This window comes from Passer domesticus, chromosome 3, assembly GCF_036417665.1.
Source record: "Passer domesticus isolate bPasDom1 chromosome 3, bPasDom1.hap1, whole genome shotgun sequence".
Lineage (NCBI taxonomy): Eukaryota > Metazoa > Chordata > Aves > Passeriformes > Passeridae > Passer > Passer domesticus.
The window spans coordinates 34,413,117-34,435,879 of record NC_087476.1 but is presented as its reverse complement, the minus strand read 5'-3'; the positions used below and the strand labels follow the sequence as shown (position 1 = coordinate 34,435,879).

The window sequence follows — 22,763 nt, the reverse complement described above, 5'->3', positions numbered from 1 at the left end:
CTACTTTAACTAACTACCTCCAGATGAGATGAATTTCTCCCTGGATGTGTTTGCTTCTCCCAGCTGCCTATAATGGGAAGCAGTGAAAATAGCTGAGAGTTTAGAAACTAACTTTCTGAGATGTGAGTGAGATAGGTCCCACCCTGGTCTAAAGAAGAGTTCCTCCATGACTCACAAATACCTGAGCTAAATTTTGTGGGAAAAAGGAGTGTGTTCTCATGAGCTTCTTACAGGTGTTGGTAATGGAGCTACCATTGGCTGAGTTCATATGGGTTATGTTCATCGTGCAAGAGACTCTTCCTGGTGAGTAAGTAGATAAACTATCTAGCTTGCCCCTTAGATAGTCTCATTGTTTACTTCATGGTGAAACCTTGAAATGGCTGAAGTGGAAAAGCTGCATAACATCACATCTACTGGCCCTGGTGACAAAGTGATTAGAAAGATGCACCCAGCACAGGGAAAGTAAAATAGCTGAACCAATTTTACTGGGAAAGATGTATGTCTGTTATGCAAATACATCAAACGGGAGAACTTATTGAGGCCTTTCAATATTTAAAGAGTCCTGTAAGAAAGATGGAGACAGATTTTTTTAGCAGGGCCTGTTGTGATGTGACAGAGGAGCATGGTTTTTTATTAAAATAGAGTAGATTCTGATTAGATATAAGAATTTTTTCACAACCTAGATGGCAAAATGCTGGAACACATGACCAAGACAGGTGGTGGATCCGTATCCCTGGAACTATTCAAGGATGGATGGGGGGGTCTGAGAAACCTGATCTAGCTGAATATATCCCTGCAGGGGAGTTGGACCATATGACCTCTAAAGGTCAGGGGCTGTGGAATAGATGACCTGTAAAGATCCCTTCCAACATAAACTATTCTATGATTCTACGCTTGTCTCTGGGGCATTAATACCTAATTGCTATTTAAAGTGTTATTTTCTCTAAGCTCCAGAATTTACGACCAGTAAATGTCACTTTGCACTAGTGTAAGGAGGTTATGATAAACTGGTTGTATGTAATTGTAATTATACAAGAATACAGACAAATTTACTATCAGGCAGAGTTGCTTTAGCTCAGGCAGCTCTGCTGGTGGTGAGCAGCAAGGTATGACAGTAATGCAGAGGTACCCAGTTAGCAGCACATTATCTCAGGGCAGTAGCACAGCAGGGTATGTCACTTGAACAATATTGATGGCACATGCAAAAAAAGCTGGTTTAAGTGACTCTGCAGATGAAATAGGTAAATATCAAGGAATAAAATTGTTTTAACTAAATTTTGTATTTAAAAAGATTAAAAGACTAATCCTCCCAGACTTGTGGGTGAGCTTCAGTCAGCTTTAAGCCCTATCAAAACTTTCATCAACAAATTCTCTATGGACTTTTAACTTAATTTGAGAGATGCCTGCTATGGCTTGCCAGGAAACCATAAGGGAAAAAATAGTTCCTGGGTACCATTACTCATGTGTTTCCCATGTATCTGCTTCTTGGGGTTGGCTCCCTTCAACAGGTCAGTATGCTGATGAATTGATGTTTGATGGCATTTCTGCTGGTTCTGATGGTATTTTTCATAATTTTCCTTCTTAAAAAAAGTTATTTAAACTCTTAATGTCTTCATGGCAGATTGTCTCATTGAAAGGATACATTAAATTCAGTTTAGCTAAGGACAGAGAAGAGGATTTAAGGAGAGGTAGATGCCCAGCATGGTTCAGAGATGCTTTGTTTATCTGTGTCTCTAAATCTGCATTAAATCTTCACCTGGAAAATGCTGAACAGAAAATGGGTACAGCCCTGTATCTTATGAAGTTGATCTTGTTCCTGGCTTGGTACTCTGGATCCAAAGCTTGTCTTTCCAGCAGGCTCTGGCTGTGGTATATATGTGGTAAATCCAGTCAATTTCTAACATACACATGGGATTCTAGTACACTGACTTATCCTGCCTGATGCACTTCCACTTCAGGGTAACAGGTGCCATATCCCATCTCCAGAGATATTGTTGTTCTGTTTTAAACTGTTTGGAGATTAGCTCTTCCGAGATTCTACCTGTTTGACACACTTTGCCCATTATAAGACACCTGTTATTTCTGCAACACTATAGAAATATTTATGATAGCTCTTGATATGTCTTAGTTGCTCAAACCTCTCCTGTAAGGTGACACATGACCATGTGACTTTGCATTCACACTTTTTCCTGAATTTTCATTCTGGGTGGGATTCTGTTCACCTGGTGAAACAATGAATCCCCAAAGAATATCCAGTAAGTTGTCTGATTTTTATAGTTCAACGTACTACACAGCATACATAAATGGCATGTGCTTTTTTTATAGCAAAGCATCAAGCCCAACTACCCAGTGAAGAAACCAGAGCTGTTAGCACAGCTTTTGAGTGATAGGCACATCTACCACTTGCCAAATATTTGTTCTACAGCAGTACAGAACTGCTCAGCCAAGACCGAGTTCTCCAGTATGGTGCTTCACTGGTGCCCAAGCAAACTCTAATCCTTTCCCAGCCCCAGAGGCGGTGGAGAGGTGGGAAAAGAAGGGAGATCATGTGAGGTGCACATATTTTGCTTTTTAGAGACAGTGCTGGCACATCAGCTCTGACTGGAAAGCAGAGGTGCTTTGTCAGTGCTGAGGGAGCAGTGCCATGGCTCCTAGCTGAGGTGCAGCCTCACAGGTCAGAGCCAAGGAAGAGCAGCATGTGTCGGGGCCAAGGCACTGCGAGACCATCCAAGAAGGCATTGCAGAGGCACTGAATACATGGCATTGCTGTTCACACTTTGCAGACCAGGAAGAGGGAAAAAAAAAAAAAAAGAAAAACATCAGCTAGGACACTTTTAGTTCCAAATTTCTCCCAACAGCATGGAATCCTGATGTTCTAATTGCCTTGGTGTTTGCATTACTTTGTAGGCAAGAAGTCATTAATTCAGCCAGAATAAAGGCAAAAAAGAGGTGGTACACAGGTATGCATACTGAAGAAATCTGATGTCATGATTTTGCTGGAGAAATTTTGGGCTTTTATGCATGTTTTTGTTTGGTTTTTTATTGCATGCATAAACCTACACTATTTCTGTATTAAGTATACAGGCTCATATCTTTGACAGACAGAATTATTTCTGTTTCATGCTCTGAGTTTTAGTCTATTAGTCAGCCATAATATATCCTAATATACAAGATTAACAACCCCAAAGAAAACACACACGTATAAATACTCCTCTCTCTCCATGCGTGTATGCATTTTCCTCTTTTGTAAAGTTTGTTTTACTTAAAAGATTCATAAAGCTGTTTATTTTGTGATTGAAAAAGGATATTTTGGTGAGAATAGTAGGAAGCTAAAATAATGCTTCTCTGCAGAGCTTTTTATTCCTCCCAGTGCAGAGACCACTGAAAGCAGCTAGCAGAGGTGAGATTTGCTGCTGAAAAACAGGCTCTGAGCAGCACAACCTGAGAACGTTGCCCATAGCCGATAATAGATTGTCAGCGTTTGGACACGTTAGATATTGCAAAATATACTTGAAACCACACTGCAGAGAGCCTTCTTGTCAGCTTATAATTTTGGGGACTTTTTTTCCTCTTTTTGCTGGTAAACAGAACTTTCCCTTCACTCTTCTTATCCTAGCTTTGTTTAAATGCTGAGACTCAGGTGTGGTGTGTTCAGCGCAGCCTGTGCAGGACGATCGTTGTGTGAAATGGCTTGTAAGGTTTCCTTGTCTTTCTTTTCCTTCTGTCCTTCATACAGCTGCAACACACAGAGGTCTTCAGGCTTTTCCACTTCTCAGGGCTCTGCTGAATGAATGTGCCTGGGGGACCAGTCCTTGCTCCTTGTGTCAGCTGTCACAACGTGCACACCATTATGCAGTGCCGCCCCAGCGCAGCGGTATTCAGCTTCTTTGTGGTACCTGGCTCCAAAACTGTTTGACTGATCTTATTCCAGTGAATTGCAGGGAGATTCCTACTGGTGTGTTGTCCAGTTACTCCCAAGTACATGTTTAATCTAGCAAGGACAAGGGAGGTTAAAAACGGACTTGGATTATGCCTGTGGAGACTCCTTATTCAAGAGTCACTTGTCTCTTCATAATTTAAAGCACTGATCTTCCAGGGTTTCACTGTGTATTTCTTCCAGCCTCCCTTCCCTTTCCCATCATTTAAACTGATTTCCCTTTTGACTGTACACCCCTTCTGATGAAGCATACAATCTTCTTCCAAATACAGCCTGTTAATTTTCTATTTTTATTTTGCTTTCTTCATGCTCCTAAACTTTGCTGTTTCTACTTTAGAGTGAAACCCAAAGTATTTCACAATAAAAATTTTAGTCAGCAGATTCAGGGAACCTTGGAGAAGAGAAGGGAAAAAACACGTTGCTATTTCTACCACCCACCTGGTTCTGACTGAGCTCAATATTAAAAAGCTGCTCAAAACAGAAGGAATAAATTAGCACAGGAAACTTATGGAGGCTTCACATTAATCAGGAAGTCTCAGGCTAGCTTCTGCCTTGGCTGGAAGTTAATCTTATGGGGGAAGATCTTCATGTTTACAGTCCTGCTTGAAAAAGTTTATCTCTGAAGTTTTTTCTGGGGACAGAGCAGGAAAGTGTTCCAAAACATGGAACTGCCAAATCCTAGCATGTTTCCACTGTTAAGCACAAATTTGTAACAAATTCAAACTAAACAGGAAAACTTTTATGATCTTAGAGAAGGCAGAGGCATGAACAAGCACTTTGGTGCTTCTCATTCTGCTCTATTTTGGGATCTGCTGTTAGGGGGTTAATTGTGAGGACAGTGCACTGTCTCTGGCCTTTTTCTCTTCAGTGTGCATGAATCATCCGAACTCAGAACATCCTGTATCTGGCTGCCTGTCTCATAGCACTGGGCAGCAAAATGCTGTCACTCTCTTGCTTAATCTATTTCCAAAAGAGAATGAAAAGTAAAGAGCGATAAAGGGTTTCGCAGGCAGACACTGAGCATGGAAACACCAGTGATCTTCAGCTCTCACCAAAATGAAATCTTCCTGTCCTGTAGAAGGACAGCAAAACTAATAACTTGGACCTATAGTCAAATCAACAGTGTTATACAGGGCTTCAGGCCACACTTATTTAGGGATTTCCATGTGAATCTAGGTACTTAACCTCAGGCATCAAGGCAAAGCTCAAATCACAAGCAAGAATCAACTCATTTTTTTATTAAGGTAGCAGCCTTATGATAAAGGCAGTGCTTGGTTCTATATTTATAAATGAAACCTCAATACAACAGTAATTCGGATGCTACCAAACAGTTCAATAGAGCAGGCTAAAAATATTCCCAAATCAATCTAGGGTAGGAAGGTTTATGAAGATACCAAACTTTCTACTTTATTTTTTTCAAAGGTTTATATGCTATTCTCATTCAGAAACCCAGTGTGTATCAGAAAGCAAGATATTTATTAAAATAATCAGATATGGGGGAAAGCAAAAAATAGGAAAAGACAGTTTATGTAGGATGGGTTGTACTGCAGCTGTATAACATAAATTTTTTAAACAAAAAAATGCAATATTGTATTTTGGATTTGAAAATATATACTATAAAGTTCTGAGTATTTACTGGTTTCATCAATGAATTAAATAAGAAAAGAAAATCATGTGGCAAGGAAAACTGCTGCTAATGAAAAAGTTAGCAGTGCCAGCACTGCAAACGAGAATTTGAATATCAAATAAAGAACTTGGCTGAGCCTTTAAATTGGAATTGCAGAGATGGGAGAAAATTTAATACGAACTTAGAGCAATAACTACCATTACAAACCTGAGATTTGCCATTAGAGTGGAAAGAAGAAACATACATGTGATGGTGAATCATACTCAATGAGATGCTCTAAAGAAGAAGGGAAAAACAAGGCTAAAGCCTGCCATACGTGCAGAGGAAGGTCACTCAGAGGGGCAGAAGCTTTTTCTCATGCTGGGGGAGATCGGAAAGAGCTTGGCTTGCTCCCTCTGGCAAAGCAAAGTTTGCATGAGGCTGGAAAGGCTGTTTTGATGCTGTCTGGAGTGGTGGGTTAGTGCTGTACAGAGTGAAGAGCTAAGAAAATGGTTCCCTGCCACAAAACCAAAGGGTAAAGCTCTCTGTGAATAAAGGTTAAATGCAAGTTTGAAGAAAGTTTCCATCCTTCAGGTAGAACTTAAAAAGTCTTACAAATTGGGCAACAATCCACAAAATTCTTAATATGGAACAAGATAGATTTATGAAGTGGTTTATGTGGCGTGATTGCTGGAGATAGCAGGGGTCTGGGTCTGATGACTCAAAGGTGCAGTGTACTAAAAATTCCATCTATATGCTGGGCTCAAGAGTTACCTCTTTATTTAGCAAATAATTTATATCATTATTTGCTACAAAAATACATATTTCAAGCTATGCAGCAGACTGCCTCAGAGGAACAGGAAAAAAATTATACACTCCCCATGGTTTTTTCCCTCGGGTGACTTAGACCAAATGGTGTGGGATTCAAGGGAATAGACTGAAGCTTTACAGTGGGTGATGTCCTTCAAGCACTGCTCAAAGTCACCTTCCACCTCAGAAGCAGGTTTGAATACCTAGATTTATTTTAAAGCTTCAATTTGAGATACTTCAAGTATCTCAAATTCTCTCCTGTATTTTTAAACTGTATTTTGGGTTCAGAAAGCACATTTTATTGATCTGCCTTTATTAGTCTTCTGCTACTGATAGATTTCAAGAATTTGGGGCTCTTCATCATCCCTTTTTGCCTCCACTAAAGCCAGTGGTTTCCTCTGTACTTTTTTCATTAATAAAACTAGATGACAGAAAGTGCCTAAACTGGATCTCTCTATGAATATGGAAAGGGGCAGGGACAAGAAATTCACAGCAGGAAAATATGCACTTTACATAAGATTTCCTCATTTTGATGGGCTGGCAAATGCCACTTAGCATTTTGCTCCTTTTCTCACAGCAAGATGAAGATTTTTTTGCTCATTATTAGTGGACAAATTCATAACATTATTTTCCACTTTCTAGGCCACCCAGTGACTACATATTCTCATTCTTTTAACTGCATCCCCAAAAAAATACGATGCCAAGATGTAGTGGGAGAAATGAAGTAGGACTTCAGTGTGTGAGGGAAAAGTGGTGACAGTGAGGAATATATCCCAATAAAACTTTGACTTCATTCTGAAATATTTCCCAGTGTATGTATAAAAGGTGTTTCTTGATGCTGAGCCTTCAGAAACAGAGCCCTCTAGGAATTAAAGGGATTGTCTCCTGTGGCTCAGCTGGCCAATGGAGGTGCCTCTTTTGACTGTCATTTCTACACTGGAGTTGCAGTAGAGACCTATCTGAGCCAGGATTATGTTAAGTTCCCCCAAAACAGCAGGAATCCAGCTAGGGCAACAATGTGCTTATGCAGATGGAGCCCACACTGAGCTCCTTGCTATGGCCGCTAAGCTGCCATCAATCACAGCACAGCTGGAGCAGTGGCTGTGGTATAGACATTGTCTTTGTTTGTGAAGCGTGATAAAGTTGGGCCCACCGCTGGTGCTGGGAGGCTGGTTTTTTAGAGCTGTGTTGCAGTGTGGAGCCTCTACCCCCTCTGAATTCCAAAATGATGAAAGGGCAATATCCTTGCATCATTTGCTCCTGTGTGATGCCATATAACAATAAATCTAGTTCCGCATCTCCTGGTTGATAAAAGTTATTTATCTCCAGCTGAGCTGCTGGACTTGATTTACATTAGACTGATTTTTCTTTTGCATGAAGGTCAGCCTCATAATATCTTTATAAGGATTCTGGAAAATGGATCTAATTGGGACTGTAGTTTCTGTAGTTTTGCAACAAAGGTCAATAATAAGTAAACAGAACTACAGTCATATAGGACCAGATAAGATATTACAAGATATCCTAACCCCTCCTGGGCAGAGGTGGGTTTGCCTTCCTACAGACTTCTGCTGGTTGACTGCAGTACTAAAACATTAAATGTACCTGCCACAGTTCTCTGGCCCTGAGACCAAAAGGCCCAGGGAAATATAGTTTGAAGCTCCTATCTTGCTATCAAGAATGCTTCCATGAAGCCTGTCTGTTTGGAATAGTCCATGGCCCATGGGAACACCAGGCCTGTACAGGAGGTGCTTACGGACCCAGAACAAGTGATGGTTTCTCAGGGAGGGTGACTGAGAGCCCAGGTCTATGTTCTACTATTTCTAATTGCTGATATTGGACATAACCTGTGCATCCTGCACTGCTGCAGAGTTCATAGTCTTCTGTGGTCGCCATGCTACCCTCTCTCTACTCTACTAAGAAGTCCTCCCTAGTATCTGCCCTGAATAAAGTTAGCAAGAAGAACTTTATAATGATGCAAGATTTCCATTTCCTTCTCTGTCCTCACTCTCCAAACTGAACTACCACAGCTTTTTTTTTTTTCCTCTGCAGATTTTCTCTTTCAGACCTCTTGCTGCTCTTATTGTCTTATTTCCTTGCATTTTCTCTGTCTTATGTTCAAAAATCCAGGCCAGGATGCAGTGCTTGAGGACACCTTTCACTGCCACTCTGTGTGACAGAAGAAATGTCTTGTTGCACACCCCATTTCTGTAATGCTTTCCAAAATGAGTATTGTCTTTCTTCTGCAGAGCTAGATTGCTGCATCCATACCAGTTTTGTGACTCCTATACACCCAGCTCTTTCACCAGCACACAGCTGTCTAGCTGATTGTTATCCCCATTGATTTGCTCTGTAATAGCTTGCCAGGAATAAACCCTTCACAATCCATTTGAAGCAAAGACAAGCTAAATTAATCTTGTTGATTCTGGACAGCCACATCACCAGTTCATTTCAAAATTTGTCCTGATCTTCCACAACTTTTGTCACCTCTATAACTTCTCATTAACCACTTAGCCCTATATAAATGAAAATATTGAATAGAGTGAGCAGAGGAGACAACTATAAGACAACTCACTTGAAATACCTTCCCATTCTGTTTCTCTTGGGGTATTTTAATGACTATTTGTGGACTGCTTTTTTGATACTTGTAGCTAACCTTGATGCCCTTAGGTAACCATGGGAATGGTGTGCAAGACAGTGCTGAGATCCTCCACTGAGCTCAGACATATTTTCAAGACAAAGTTTGTCCTTCCTTTCTCACTAGGCATGTATCCAGTCCTGGCAGGGAAATACTTTTCCTACACAAGAGTCAGAGAGAGTTGACCTGGGCATGTAGTACTGGTTCAAAGGGGGGAAATTCTAGAAAAGGGGGGAAACTCCAGAAAATGTGTTCTTGGGAGTTTCAGTTATTGCATGTTGAGCTGATCTGCCACAGTGTACAGCTTCTTATTGCAGAAAATAGCTGGGTTGTGTTTCTCTGTGTGTAGTAGTGTTGCAGTGGGAGCTGTGAGCCCCTGGAAATCAATCATTTCTGAATTACACATCTTGCTTGCCCAATATAGGTAACATTTTTAAACAGGGGTAATATCTTATATGAAATTGGCTGATGAAACTCCTATTTTATATAAATTATTATCATAACAGTAAAATGAAAGGAAGAAAATGAATTGTTTCATTGTTATTATGGTAATGAATGCATTAGAAATGCATACAAAATCATCTCAGTGACTTAAGCCATTGCTCATATAAACTCTTGGCTCTTAGGTTTTTGTGATGACTTTTTTGTTTTCTCCACTGTTCTTGAACAGCTGTAGCCACCATTTATTGAAATGACAGAACCTCAGGCCTGTGAACAGCACTGCATTCAGCCTCTCAGAACAGAAAAGACAGGGTGCTCCTTCCAGGCAGAAATCCATTACCTGAGCAATGACTCACAGGGGAGTATACTTCCAGTTTTGCCATCTGTCCTGTAGCTGTCTGACTGCATTTGGGAAGTCCACAAAGCAAAAACCAAGAAAGAGGCTGATTTTTAGCTTGGTGCTAGCTGGGTTGCGTGTCATTTAAGACATGTAGGATGATAGGGTTTTCTGATGATCTGGATACATAACTCAGAAGGAAAATCAGAGCCAGCCAAGGATCTGAGACAGTGGACATGGAAGCATTAGTCCATCATGCTGCAGAAGTTTGTGCTGCATTATCTAATCTAATTTCCATTTGCTTATTGCTTGTGGGATCTGCCTAGAACACTAATTTTTAAATGCATGAGTACTCCTGGGATCTGTTTACTGCACAATTTAGACCAAGAGGGAATATTTTTATTCAGCTGCTCCTCAGTGTGTAAATCCCCTTGACTGAAATATCTGTCAGCTTAGCAGAAGTGAAAGAGCTTGATTCTGAAAAGCACTGGTGGCCGAGTTGACCTTCTTCAAACAAGGTTTTAATCCATTTTTCCATGACAAGACTGAATGACAGTAAATGTTTCTTTGCCTGTTTCTATTCTTTTGCCACTATGCAGAGCTCACTATGCAGCATATGCTATTTTTATTCATGAAATTGGTACAAACTTAACATTACTACTTATAACTAGTTTGTAAAATTAATTTCCATGCCATCACATAGAAGGTGATATATTATGCCTCTTTTTAATTAAACCAGAAATACAGATTTAAGAGCTGCTACAAAGCAGCCTTTAAAAAAACTCCAAAAAACAAAAAAGAAGGCAAATTAGAAGCAAAACTTGCATTTAAACTCATTTGTTGTTTAAGTCCCACACCTGCAACATCTGAGATGCAATTATGAGATACTATGATGTAAGTTAATGACCTTTATTGTTCAGCCACTATGCCATAACAAAAAATTACACCTTACAGTGTCTTTATAATTAATTTTTTTTCCCTATGTCTGTTTTCTTTTTCAAGGGGAAGAACCATCTCTCTTGTTGGAGATTCAGGCTTGTTTAGAGTTCTTTGTGTGACTACACATGAAAATATAAAACACTTTTCAGTTTGGAACTGTGTGCAAGTAGGAGTCTTCTGACAGGGGCAATCTTCCATTCCTATCCAAGTAAGGTCTCTTCATCCTGGTGAGAATTCTGTGTATGTTGTCTCTTTTACAGATACATATCAAAAATTTGCATGCACGGATGCTCACACCAGTGGCCTTGAACTTGTTCTTGTTTTGCAACCCAAACATGAGAAATTTATATATTTGGAAGAATACTGTTTGCAATCACTGAATATTTAGCCAGAAGAGGCTGCTATTGAGGTCTTTGCTAATCAAATATAATTTCTATTACCTTGTTCCTCATTCTTGGAAATTAAACTGGGTTCCTCAATAAGTTGGGAAAGCAGATGATGGACATTTAAGTCCCACCATGTGCACTGCCTTGAAAGCATATGTACAGCTACTCACTGTGCTGTGCATAATGGTATGACATTAATCATGCTGGTTTTTATGGTCCTGCATTGTGCTGGAGTAGAATGCACATTTTCCTGTTTGTGGAATTTCCCAGCCTTTCAGAAACATGCCCATTAATGGTGTGACTTGATCAGAAGCCTTCCACTCCGCTCTTTGTCTTCCACGAGTAATGAACCTCTAGCCTTACACGACTGGGGCTTTAGAGCTTGGAAAACAACAACAACAACAATAACCAAAACAAAACAAAATGAAACAAACAGCCAGGAGGTCATGCTGAAGCATGCAATGGCATGGAAAAGGCTGGAAACTGTTTATAGTTCCTTCTAATACAAGAGTGAGGGGCACTAGGTACAGACAGAAAATTGCAGGTTGAAATGAATTAGAAAGGAGCCACATACACAGCACAGAAGGACATGGAAATCCCCATCAGCGTATGTTGGAGGTGCTAAAAGGTTACATGGGTCTATAAAGTATGGCAAACATTTGTGTTAGAAAATTCCAGCCAGGATTCCTAATTGCAAGCATTTAACTTGAGAATTTCTGGGTCAGGAAAGTTCCAAAATCACAAGTTACTTGGTCTAGGAAGGAATTCTGGGGAGTCATTGCTATGGAGTTAGCTGTTGTAACACTCTTCTCTTGACATTCACCTATGTCTGCCATGAAAGACAGATAGTGGGAGGAATAGCTGCACAGAGGATGCTGAGGCTGGTACATCTGCAAAATGATTGATTAGGAGCATCTGAAGCTGATGGAATATGTTGCTTTTAAAAGTACAAATCAAGACTTGGAAAAATATGAAAAAGAAAAAAAAACAGAAGAGAGAAAGGAAAGGAACAGAAAAAAAAATCTCCCCAGTAGCCAGCCAGGGAGAAGAGTGATAAGGTCTCAGTTGATCATCCCCTACTGGGGCTGTCTCCAACGCAGTCAGTATCAGGACTGAAGATGACAAGAAGGAGCAGGACTTGTGCTATGCTATTCCCCTAGAACTACATGTCTTTCATCAGAACCTGCCCAAGATCCCTGCTGGTTGTTGCTGTGAGTGTTGTTAGTGCTGAATGGAGTGTGTTTATCAGATTCCAATGTCAGTCGTCAGCTGACCACTGGTCAGTTGATAAGCTTCTGCACATTTGCTGTTGCCTCTGCACAGCCCCAGCATTACTCGAGCTAAGGCTCAAGGGCACTTTGGGCACTGGGCAGCAACAGGGGATGGAGCAGTAGTGGAGATGACCACCTAGAGGAGAGCTGCCAAGAGAGCTGCCAGCAGGCAAGGAGATGTCACTTTGAAATCACCTAATGTTCAAGTTTTTCAGATACTAAATTATATCTCAAGGAGAGAGAGAAAAAGCCCCATGCTTTTAAAAATAATTAAAAAATACTAAAGAAAGGAGAACTGCACAGTCCAAACCAGTATATAGCACAGGATGCATTTAAGCTACAGCACAATGATTATTAAATATTTTAAAATATAATAATAAATTTTAAGAACTAGTTTTCCTGTCATAATGAAAGAAATTAAATGTCCCCATTCTTCTTTTATAGAAAGATGACTGCTTTTGGAGCAACTCAGAATGGAAAATACCAAAACAAACCAAAAAAACAACTAGCCAGTCATGTCATTTTGACACTATGTACACTGTGTGAGCTCCTAGATCTTATCAAGTGTTTATAATTTCATGTTGAAAAGGCTGACAGACTTTCTACTACACAAGTGCTACCAGGTGCTTAAAAATAGTTCAAAATAAAATCTTATTTCAAGCCTGATGAATTTGTAGCTTTTTCAGCTATCAGCAAGGATGAAATTGCACCTTCCCACATCTCATGTGTACCATTACTCTCACTGAGAGTTCTTCTGAAGTACATTTACTTATGTGTGCTGAAGTCAGTGAGATAATTCATGTAAGTGCCCCTGGAATGAGCAGGTGCCTGCCTGTGTTTACCACCTGTGTTTGCCTGAGCCCAGAGTGGACGTGAACAGAGTTACATCCACCTGGTATCCAGTCACAAGAGGTGCTCCCCAGAGCTCAGTGCTGGGCCTAGCCCAGTTTAATATCTCTACCAATGATCTGGATGAGGTGATCGAGGGCATCCTCAGTCAGTTTGCAGCTGAAACCAAAGTGGGCATGAGTATTGATTTGCTGGAGGGCAGGAGTCTCTACAGAAGGGTCTGGACAGGCTGGATTGATGGGCCCAATTACATGAGGTTGAACAAGGCCAAGTGCTGGGTCCTGCCCTTAGGTCACAACAACTCCCTGGAGTACTACAGGCTCTGGGGGAAGGGTGCCTGGAAAGCTGCCCAGGGGAAAAGGACCTGGAGGTGGTGGCTGATGGCGGCTGAACATGAGCAGTGTGTGCCCAGGTGGCCAAGAAGGTCAGTGGCACCTGGCCTGTGTCAGCAGGGCCAGGCAGGGACTGTCCCCCTGTGCTTGGCACTGGTGAGGCCACACCTGGAGTGCTGTGTCCAGTTCTGGGCCCCTCACTACAAGAAAGACACTGCAGGGCTGGAGTGAGGCCAGAGAAGGGCAGTGAAGTTGGTGAGGGGTCTGGAGCACAAGTCCTGCGAGGAGAGGTTGTGGAGGCTGGGGTTGTTTAGCCTGGAGAAAAAGAGATGCAGGGAAGACCTTAATGCTCTCAAAAAATGCTTGAAAGGAGGATGAGGCCAGGTGAGGACTGGTGTCTCATGCCAGGTAACAAGTGATAGGACAAGAGGAAATTACCCAAATTGTGCCAGGGCAGGTTTAGATTGGACATTAAGAAAAATTTCTCCTCTGAAAGGGTGGTCAGGCATTGCAAGAGACTGACCAGGGAAGTGGTGTCACCATTTCTGGAGCTATTCAATAGATGTGTATATGTGACCCTTAAGGACATGGTTTAGTGTTGGACTTGTCAGTTTTGGGTTAACAGTTGGTCCTGATGATCTTGAAGGTCTTTTCTAGTCTAAATGATTCTCTGATTCTATAGTTCTGTGGTAAAAAGAACTAATGGCTGTAAGCTCAAGCTTTTTAAATACAAATGAAAAATGAACAACATTCATTATTTGTAATCAATGAGAAACAAATTACCAATGTTGGTAGCAGATTTCTAATTTTTAGATAACCTCAAATTATGCCTGGATGGAAGATATACTTTAATGGAACACAAGCTATTTGGCTTCATATACTCAATCACTCTTTATTTACTGTTTTTAATAGGAGTATTAAATCTTTCCATTCACTGAGGTTCCAGAATGATATACTATCTACAGACCTTATTCCCATTTCTTTTTCTATATAATACTAAATGTAATCTTATTGTTTGTACGGTTTTTTTGTTAGTTTTGGTTTTGTGCTGTTTTTTTTTAACAGTAACTATGAGAGAAAATACTGAGAAACTACAATATAATAAATAAATAAATAGAACATATTAAATACATTTTATAACATGGCTCTACTTCCCCTCAAGAGGCTTGAATCTAATATTGACTCCAATCTCAGCATTTTAAGCCCTTCAAGTCCTTCAGCAAAATTCATGCTAATAGATCCAATATTGAATTTTGCATTCTGCCTCTATTGCAGTGAAACGCTCAAGAATGTCATATTAAAACAGCAAATATAAAAGTAATTTCCATTATTATTCCAAGCAAACAAATTGCAAAGTATTTCATTGGAACCAATGAAACTAACACAAACGCTATCACAGAGATTTGTTTTCTCCATTGCCTCACTTGCTCCCAACAGCAACCCAGCACCTTCCATACCCCTTGCCATGATAAGCCACCAGCTGTCCCCCTGTATCATTGCCCAGCTTCCCCTGCATGATCTCCATTTTGCCTCTTCCTTTGGGCTTGAATGGCCCATCATCCCATGTCCATGATCTCCCTAAGTCTTGGTTGTGTTCCTCTTTCTCCCTGGCTGGGCCAGGGGCCGTGTGTGGGTCACAGTAGCCCGTGTGCCATGAGCCAGCCATGTGAGGAATCTGTTCTGACCAGGTTGGGGTCCCTCTGCAACCTTCCTGTGCTGTGTCTCAGCACAGGACATTATTTAAATCTCTCTCATCTGCCTGGCCACAGACTTTCCTGGAATTTGCAGGAAATTATTTGTCATTGATATCTTGCCTTTCTGTCAGATGGGCTTGTAGTTGTCATGTGATAGATGGATGGACAGAGAGCAAGATCATGTAAGCTGCATTCCCCTGGGAAACCAGACTGAAAACTCATAAGGTGTCTTACAGAACACACTGGATTAATTTTCTGGCTCACAAATGTGTTTAAACCATAATATTTTGATCAGAGACATGCAAGTTAGTGAGAAGCAGAACAAAGTGAACTGCAGATGAGGATGACCCACCAAGTGTTTGAATTTCCAGGAAAAAATTCTATTTCTTTCCACAGACAATTACTTTCTTGATGTTTGGTTGGGGTTTTTTTGGTTTGTTTTTGTTTTTTGGGATTTTTTTTGTTTGTTTTTTGTTTTATGGGGGGTTTTTTTGCTTTTTTTTTGTTTGTTTTGTTTTGTTTTGGGTTTTTTTGAGTAATTGATTACTATTAGAATTTTCTAAAAATATTCAAATGGATTTTGGAACTTCATTTTTCTACCATTTATAAACTGGAAATTATTAGCAAGTTTTCCTTCAAAAATCTGAAAAGTCTAAGCTAAGTGTAGTGTTACATGAAATCTATTTTTTTCTTTACATGCATATTTCCTGCAAATCCATGTCTGTGCTAATGTCACCAGCAGGTCCTAAGGTAACATTATGGAACAATTTATAAGACCAAATGTTAAATATGTAGTGCTGCTAGCTTCTACTTTAAAAAAAAGTGAGGCAACAGGAGTCTCTGATTCCCTTTATAAACTCATTTAAATCAACTCTAAATTAATTGCTACAATTGCACGCCGTTAAGAAGTGCTTCTATATTATTCAATGTATTAAGAATGCAAACAATGACAAAAAAAGTCAAAGATAGAAATGTCTGAGGTTACATGAAGAATAATTTTTCATGGTGGACATCTTTCTGGTAGGTTAGTGGTTGCAGATCTCCATGTAAAAGGAATGCTGAAGGTATTAAAGTAAACATAATGAACATCACTCTGAAGTCCAGTTCTAAAGCACTCTTAATTAGGCCCCCTATTCCGTGAGGCTTTTGGAGGAAGCTGTTATGAGGTAGATCCTAGAAAATCCATATTTAAACATAAATTGGATTTGAACACATAAGAAATAATTATCACTGTGTATAAATATACCAGCTTTCCAGTTTCCTACACAGGATAATGGGCATATAAAACTACATAGAGCCAACTAATTTTTAGTACTTCATATTCACTTCCACATTTTTACATGGTTGTATTTTTAAAGAACTATTGACATGGAAATTACAATTTATTCCCCCTTTTTATTTGACTTTTTTTTCACAGGCAATATTTTAAACTAGAATTGGTTTCTGTCTGCTCATTAACCACTTTTCTCTGCCAGACTCAATGTCAGGTAGGAGGACAAAAGTATTGCATACTAGTGATGATAGGTAGTATGTCTAAAGAAGCTGGCATGTTGGATGATGCTTTCCTGAGAAAATTACATCCTCTGAGGACAAAATCAGGTATTTTTTTAATTGGAGAGATGTGTTCTGTCTGGCACACACTGAGGAGTTTTGGCTGTTTCAATGCTTATCTGATTCTGTTTATTTAAAGCATTTAAGGAAAAAAAACCTAATTTGATTGCAGCTGCTTCTGGTGGCTGAGTTTGGGGCTGAAATAAGGCATAAAGAGCAGATACAGCTGAAATTTGAGATATTCTACTCCCGAGTGAATAGAAACTCATTAGTCCTCTCTCATTTCCACATAGATGCAAAACACAAATGTTGGAAGAATCACCTGGCAAGAATCTTCTACAAAGTTGGACTGAATTTAAAGGGTGTAAATGGACGTGCTTATGGCTCTTCTGAGAAGAACAATGAGAGTTTAAAAGATCTTGAAACAACTGTGGAAGAATTAGTGAAAACAGAATGATGGATTTGTTCATCTGGGACACAGCAAACCTGCACAGCAGATCTGTGACAATAGCCTGCATGAACACACACAGCTCCAACAGGAGCTTAAAGCCATTCCTTATGACTGAAGCAGAGGAAGCGCTTGGGCTAGAAGTTCTTGGCTCACATCTCAGCAGTATCTTCAAGAGACTGAGATGGTTTTCCCTCTTTGTCAGCCTGTTTGGGAAGAAGCATTTCCAACAGTGAGACACATCTGGAGAGCTGGGTCTGGTTCTGGGCTCCACAGAACATGGACATACTGGAGAGAGGCCAAAGAAGGGCCATGAAGACAGTGAAGGGCCTGAAGCATCTGACACACAAAGAGAAGCTAAGAGAGCTGAGCCTGTTCAGCATGGAGAAGAAAAGGCTCAAGGGGATCTTAACACTGTGCATAAATACCTCATGGGAGGCATTAAGAATGATGTTTTTTTTTCAGTGGTGCCCAGGGATAGCACAGACAATGAGCACAAACTGAAATATGGGAAGTGTAAGAAAAAAGGGGTTTTTTTTACTGTGAGGATGGTAAGATTTTGAAATTGTTTGTCTAGATGGATTGTGGAGTCTCTGTCCTTGGAGGTACCCAAAACCTGAATGCACGTGGCCCTATGCAAACCTGTTCTAGCTCACCCTGCTTGAGCAGGGGGGTTGGATGACCCTCTGATTCCTCCTCTGGAGGCTTCTGTATGGACTGGCAACAATGAACGCTGTTTTGCCTCCTGGCACATTTTTAATATTCCATAATAAATAATGTGAAATATAGTTTTAAAAATATCCTGTTTGTTTTTAACATAATTTCTCTCTAACTTTTTTACCAGAGATTTTTATGTAAAACTTTCAAGTCAACACCAATTACTCATGTTTCAGGAAGGGAAGATGCATTAGGCCTAATGCAACACTTTTAATGTAAAAAGTGTCAATGAGTAGGAGCTGACAGCTCACCCTTGGGAAAATATGGAAATTTGGCTTAGAGCTGCAGTTTTGGAGTTTGCCAGTTAAATTCCCAGCAGGTCAGTTATTCAGTGTATGAATTCAGCTAACCAGAGATAAGATATGCTAGAAATGACACCTTATTACAGAATGGGAAACATGGGATGAGCTATTACCTTTCCTTCCACTTCTTCTTAGCTTATCTACCCCATTTTTAACTCCTGTATCTATCAAGGAAAAAAAAAAAAGAAACAACCATTAGACATATGCTTTCCATTATCATGGCTGTGACGTTACAAGCACATGCACAGACTGGATCATCTCATTAAATTCTGATGGCAGGATGTGCTCAGATGCCTCCTGCTTCTTCACAATGCAGAAATGACCTTTTCCAGCCACTCACTGGAAATGAATACAAACTGGTATGAAACCAATACCAAACAATTTTGAAAGGATTAGCAAGCCTACATAGTTCAGTGTGTCCTGGTCTATGGGAGAGGCAAATAAAACTTCCTTTCATGTCAGAAGGCTACTTTTTAGTAGCAACCCTGGGAGCACTCTCCATCATTCCCTTCCACTGCAAACTTCATACTTATTCACAAAGAAGCTCGTGTGTTTCCCCTTCTGGGTTCTACCTTCCAGATATTAAAACTTAAAATTGTGGGAATTTTTTCTTTACTTCCATATTATGTCAGTTACATCACCACCCTCTACCTACTGCTTAAACACTTGTTTTTAAAGAACTGTGCTTATGAAAAAGAAAATGAAAGCAAAAGTTTAATGAATAATGAAATTAACCTAATTGCAAATATTTTATTTAAACTTTTGGGGAAAATTCTCCTTCTATAAGATGTGAAAGTAATGAAAAATGAATAATGTATGGAAAAAATATCATTAAATGCATTGAATGAGGTATTTGAGGAATATTATTCAATAATCCTTTGGGAAACTAATTGTCCCACAAGTTTTGCTTCTAACTTGACATACGCTGATTTTCCACATACCAATCAAATCTTTAGATAGCATTGGAGATTGTTATTGCAGAATATCTCAAAGAACAAAAAGATAGGTTGGTAGCAGCTATTACAGGGGGTGATTTTAGGAAAAAAAAAGGCCCATTCTCCTTGAAGGAGATTATTTCTTTTCTTTGCATTTTGCAGACTGACAGAGCATTATTCTGAGTGGTTACTCTTACCTCTGTTCACAGGATACTTGTGAAATGACCTTGGTCTCAAACCTGGAAAATACTGATTCCTTTTATTTCAGTATATGGGCTATTGGCAGACTGAGGACATATTTTCTGGAATGAGAAAGAGCAGGAATACTTCTTTTAAGTGCACTTGCAGGTTCTGTATCTTGAAGTATTATCTCCCTATAGCTCAGCTTTTCACCTGTAAAACATGCTCAACAGCCCTTCTTTTCTGCAGTCCTTTTCTCTTTGTCTATTCAAACTGCAACAATTCAAGGTCAAGGATCATTTCTTTTTGATGTATTTGTGTATCACCTAGTGCAATGAAGTACTAGCAACCAGCAGTTCCACAAGCAGAGTGGGCAAACAGGGAATGACACACCAGTTTGAGCAGCAGTTCTTGTGGAGGATCATGCAGGAAGGGTGCTGAAGCCCTGCTGGTGTGACCAGGAAGCTATGGCATCCACCCAGCAGAAGCCATGGCTTGTCTAAGATCCACACCCATGACTGACACAGCTGCCCAGACAGAGCTCTGGGGTGAATTGCTGCCCCTCAAGTGTCAGCTGCCAGGTCCGCCCTGCTCTCAGCACTCTTACAGCACTTAGGGAAGGGTTCAGTGCTGGACTTGGCAGTGCTGGGTTAACTGTTGGACTTGATGATCCTAAGGCCATTTCCAAACTAAATGTTTCAATGATGCTATGAAACCAGTTGATCCCCCAATATTCTCTTTGCTTTCTCATGCTTCTTTCCATATTCAGCCTGCCGACTTAGAGTCTGAAAACACCTTTCTGACATCAGAGTGCTCTCCAGAGCATCAGCACATAGGGTCTACAATTAAAGCAAAAGAAACCAAAGGGGTGAACAGTAAGAATTTAATTTGTGCCTTAGGATAGAAATATAGATACCTCACTATTTCTGATGTCACATTTCCTTCTCTGTCACTCTTTTTTTTTTTTTTTTAAGTTTTCTTGCTTGAAACAAGACAGATATTTTCTTGATGTACCCTTAGAGACCCTGAAGGAGGCAAAGAAGGTTGTGGTCACTGCTGTCAGCTATAATCCAATCTTCAATTCAAACCTACTTCTGAAGAAGGAGTCCCATTTTTTGGAGAAAATACAAAATCTTCAAGGGTGATATTGTACACCATCAAGTAAAAAAATAGTGCCAAACATTTTAATAGTTTGAGTTTTTTCTAAAACTGATGCTGAAAGCTATTGTGACACTGTCTTGCTGCTGCAGTGTGGTGTGATGTGTGCTGCTCCACAGGCAGGTCACTGTAGCTAATTTTCTCTAATGTTTTTCTTTGGCACTGACAGCATCCTTCATTACTTTCTTTATTGGTACATTTAAATACCCTTGTAGCATCATTAAGTTTGAAACGGCTTTATTCTTTGTTCAGCAATATTTGTGTTTAACATATTTTCTCAGCCCACCCCACAAGATTCCTTTCAACAGATGTTATAGTGCAGTTGAAGGAATGTGAACCAAATTGTAGGTAATGGTCCAAGCTTATTTGTTTTGTGTAAGCTGTGGTTTCTATAGCTACTGTACATCTGCTTCATGCCATTTGCTGATCACTTTCTGAAGTTGCCTCAGTCTAGATATTTAAAGCACGCTGCACTGATTCTGCTCAGCACAGCAACCTGACAATGGCTCGATGTGTGAACCAAGCTACAAATTTGGAAAAGTTTGAAAACAGCTGTTAAGTCTACATATTCATTCTCTCTCTATTACTGTCACAATGGCCACTTAACCAAAAATTGAAACAGACAGTGGTCCAGTCTCAGCAAAAGACTTGAAAGCACAACTGGCATTGGGCATTGCTTTAAAGTGGTGGACAAATTTGGCTCCAGAATGGAAACCCAGAGGCAGAGACAGCAAATCCCTCTGTATTCTACATTTTCACCAAAACTGGAAAACATTCCTGGGTGATAGATATCACTCTGTTAAGGCTGATGAAACTACCTGAGAACTGCACCAAAGATAAGTGCAACATACTGTTTTTCTACTGAAGTCTTTCCTTCTGACATAGAAGCAGAGTAGCAGCATCTTGGCTTTTCAAACTTTGCCTTCATTGAGGGATTTTGTCTTTTGTCCTAAAAACTCTGTTTCTGTTATTGAAAATAATGCCATTTGGTTAAAGAGTAACGTAAGGGAGAATTTTTTGCAAATTTTACATCATTTGTGTATGTTTTTGTTTCCTGGCACCCTCTATCAGATATACCAGCTGGTTTTTGTGGATTTATTTGTTAGTGTGAGTTTGTTTTTCTCAGTGTACAAGAGATGCAGAGAACTGCATTGGTCCATTCTGCCTCCATAGCCTACTTTCCAAAATGAGTTGGGCTTATGTGATCTGTTTTTCAGACTTTGCTTTACAGTTGTTCATTTGTCAGCTAATTTCAGCTATATTTGATCAAAAGGGTAGAGATCTCAAAGGTTTAACAGGCCTGTAAACTAATTCTCCCTGCCTCCATTTCCCCCTGTGAAACACCCAGATTAGCTCCTTCAGTGATGAAAAGGCTGCAATGCTCAGCTGCATTGTTAGACAGCAGAGTCCACCTGGGAGACAGCCTCTGGAAACAGGACCTCTGAAGCGCTGCACCACATGGATATGCCACTTTATAGAACTAGATAGAACTAACTGCTGCTTCAGCTTCCTGGTAAAAACTTAGAATTTATATCAAATATCAGCAATTTTTCACTGAATTTTAAGGTATTTTTGGTCTTGATGGCAAAACAATGACAAATCAGTTAAAGTGCTTAAAAATGGCTCTATATTTAATTGATAAGCTCACTGGTTTAAAATATAAGAAGGCATCCAGCACACTAATTGCCTTCATCAACACTCATGTGGTAATGGGTTTTATTAGTTCATAATACTGGGCATTCTGTCATAATCTAATGTTATGGACTTTCTACAAAAAATTGATAAGAACAAATGTTCCATTTATCTCTTTTCAAATTTTCTCAAATATTAGATATTACCATGTTTTCTTTCAGATTCTATATTTTAGAAAAGGATAAAATGAAAGTTTATTGTATATGAGAAGTTGTGGCTCTAAGATAAGTGTAAATAATATCTATTGGAAAAAGAAAAATCATCTTCTTTAACTGGGAAGAGTGTGAAAATTGGCAAGAAAAACATACTGAGATCTTACTTCCAGGGCAGAAGGGATTTTCTGGGTTAAAGTAGGAACATTTTAATAATTAAATGGATGAGTTTAAGCTAAGTATGACCTAAGCAAGAAAATCTGAGCCTCTTTGAGACTGGGCTAGAAGCATTCAGGCTTGTTTTACTCACACAGTGCATCACTGTGGGTCACAGTTAGCTCCATAGACATTGCTGCAACAAACTACATACCTAGTTTTTCCCAGTGTGCTC

The 22,763-nt window shown here is 39.8% G+C and overlaps 1 long non-coding RNA gene across 2 annotated transcripts; it reads left to right on the top strand.

The window, feature by feature from the left end:
- The first annotated feature begins 16 nt into the window (after positions 1-16).
- On the top strand, positions 17-18,036 carry LOC135296329 (uncharacterized). 2 transcript variants are annotated; one of them, XR_010358399.1, is made up of 4 exons: positions 17-303; positions 2,908-2,960; positions 10,769-10,913; positions 17,082-18,036. It is a non-coding gene; the product is annotated as an uncharacterized LOC135296329 (long non-coding RNA). The 2 variants fall into 2 exon arrangements; XR_010358400.1 differs by lacking the exon at positions 2,908-2,960.
- Positions 18,037-22,763: the final 4,727 nt, after the last annotated feature.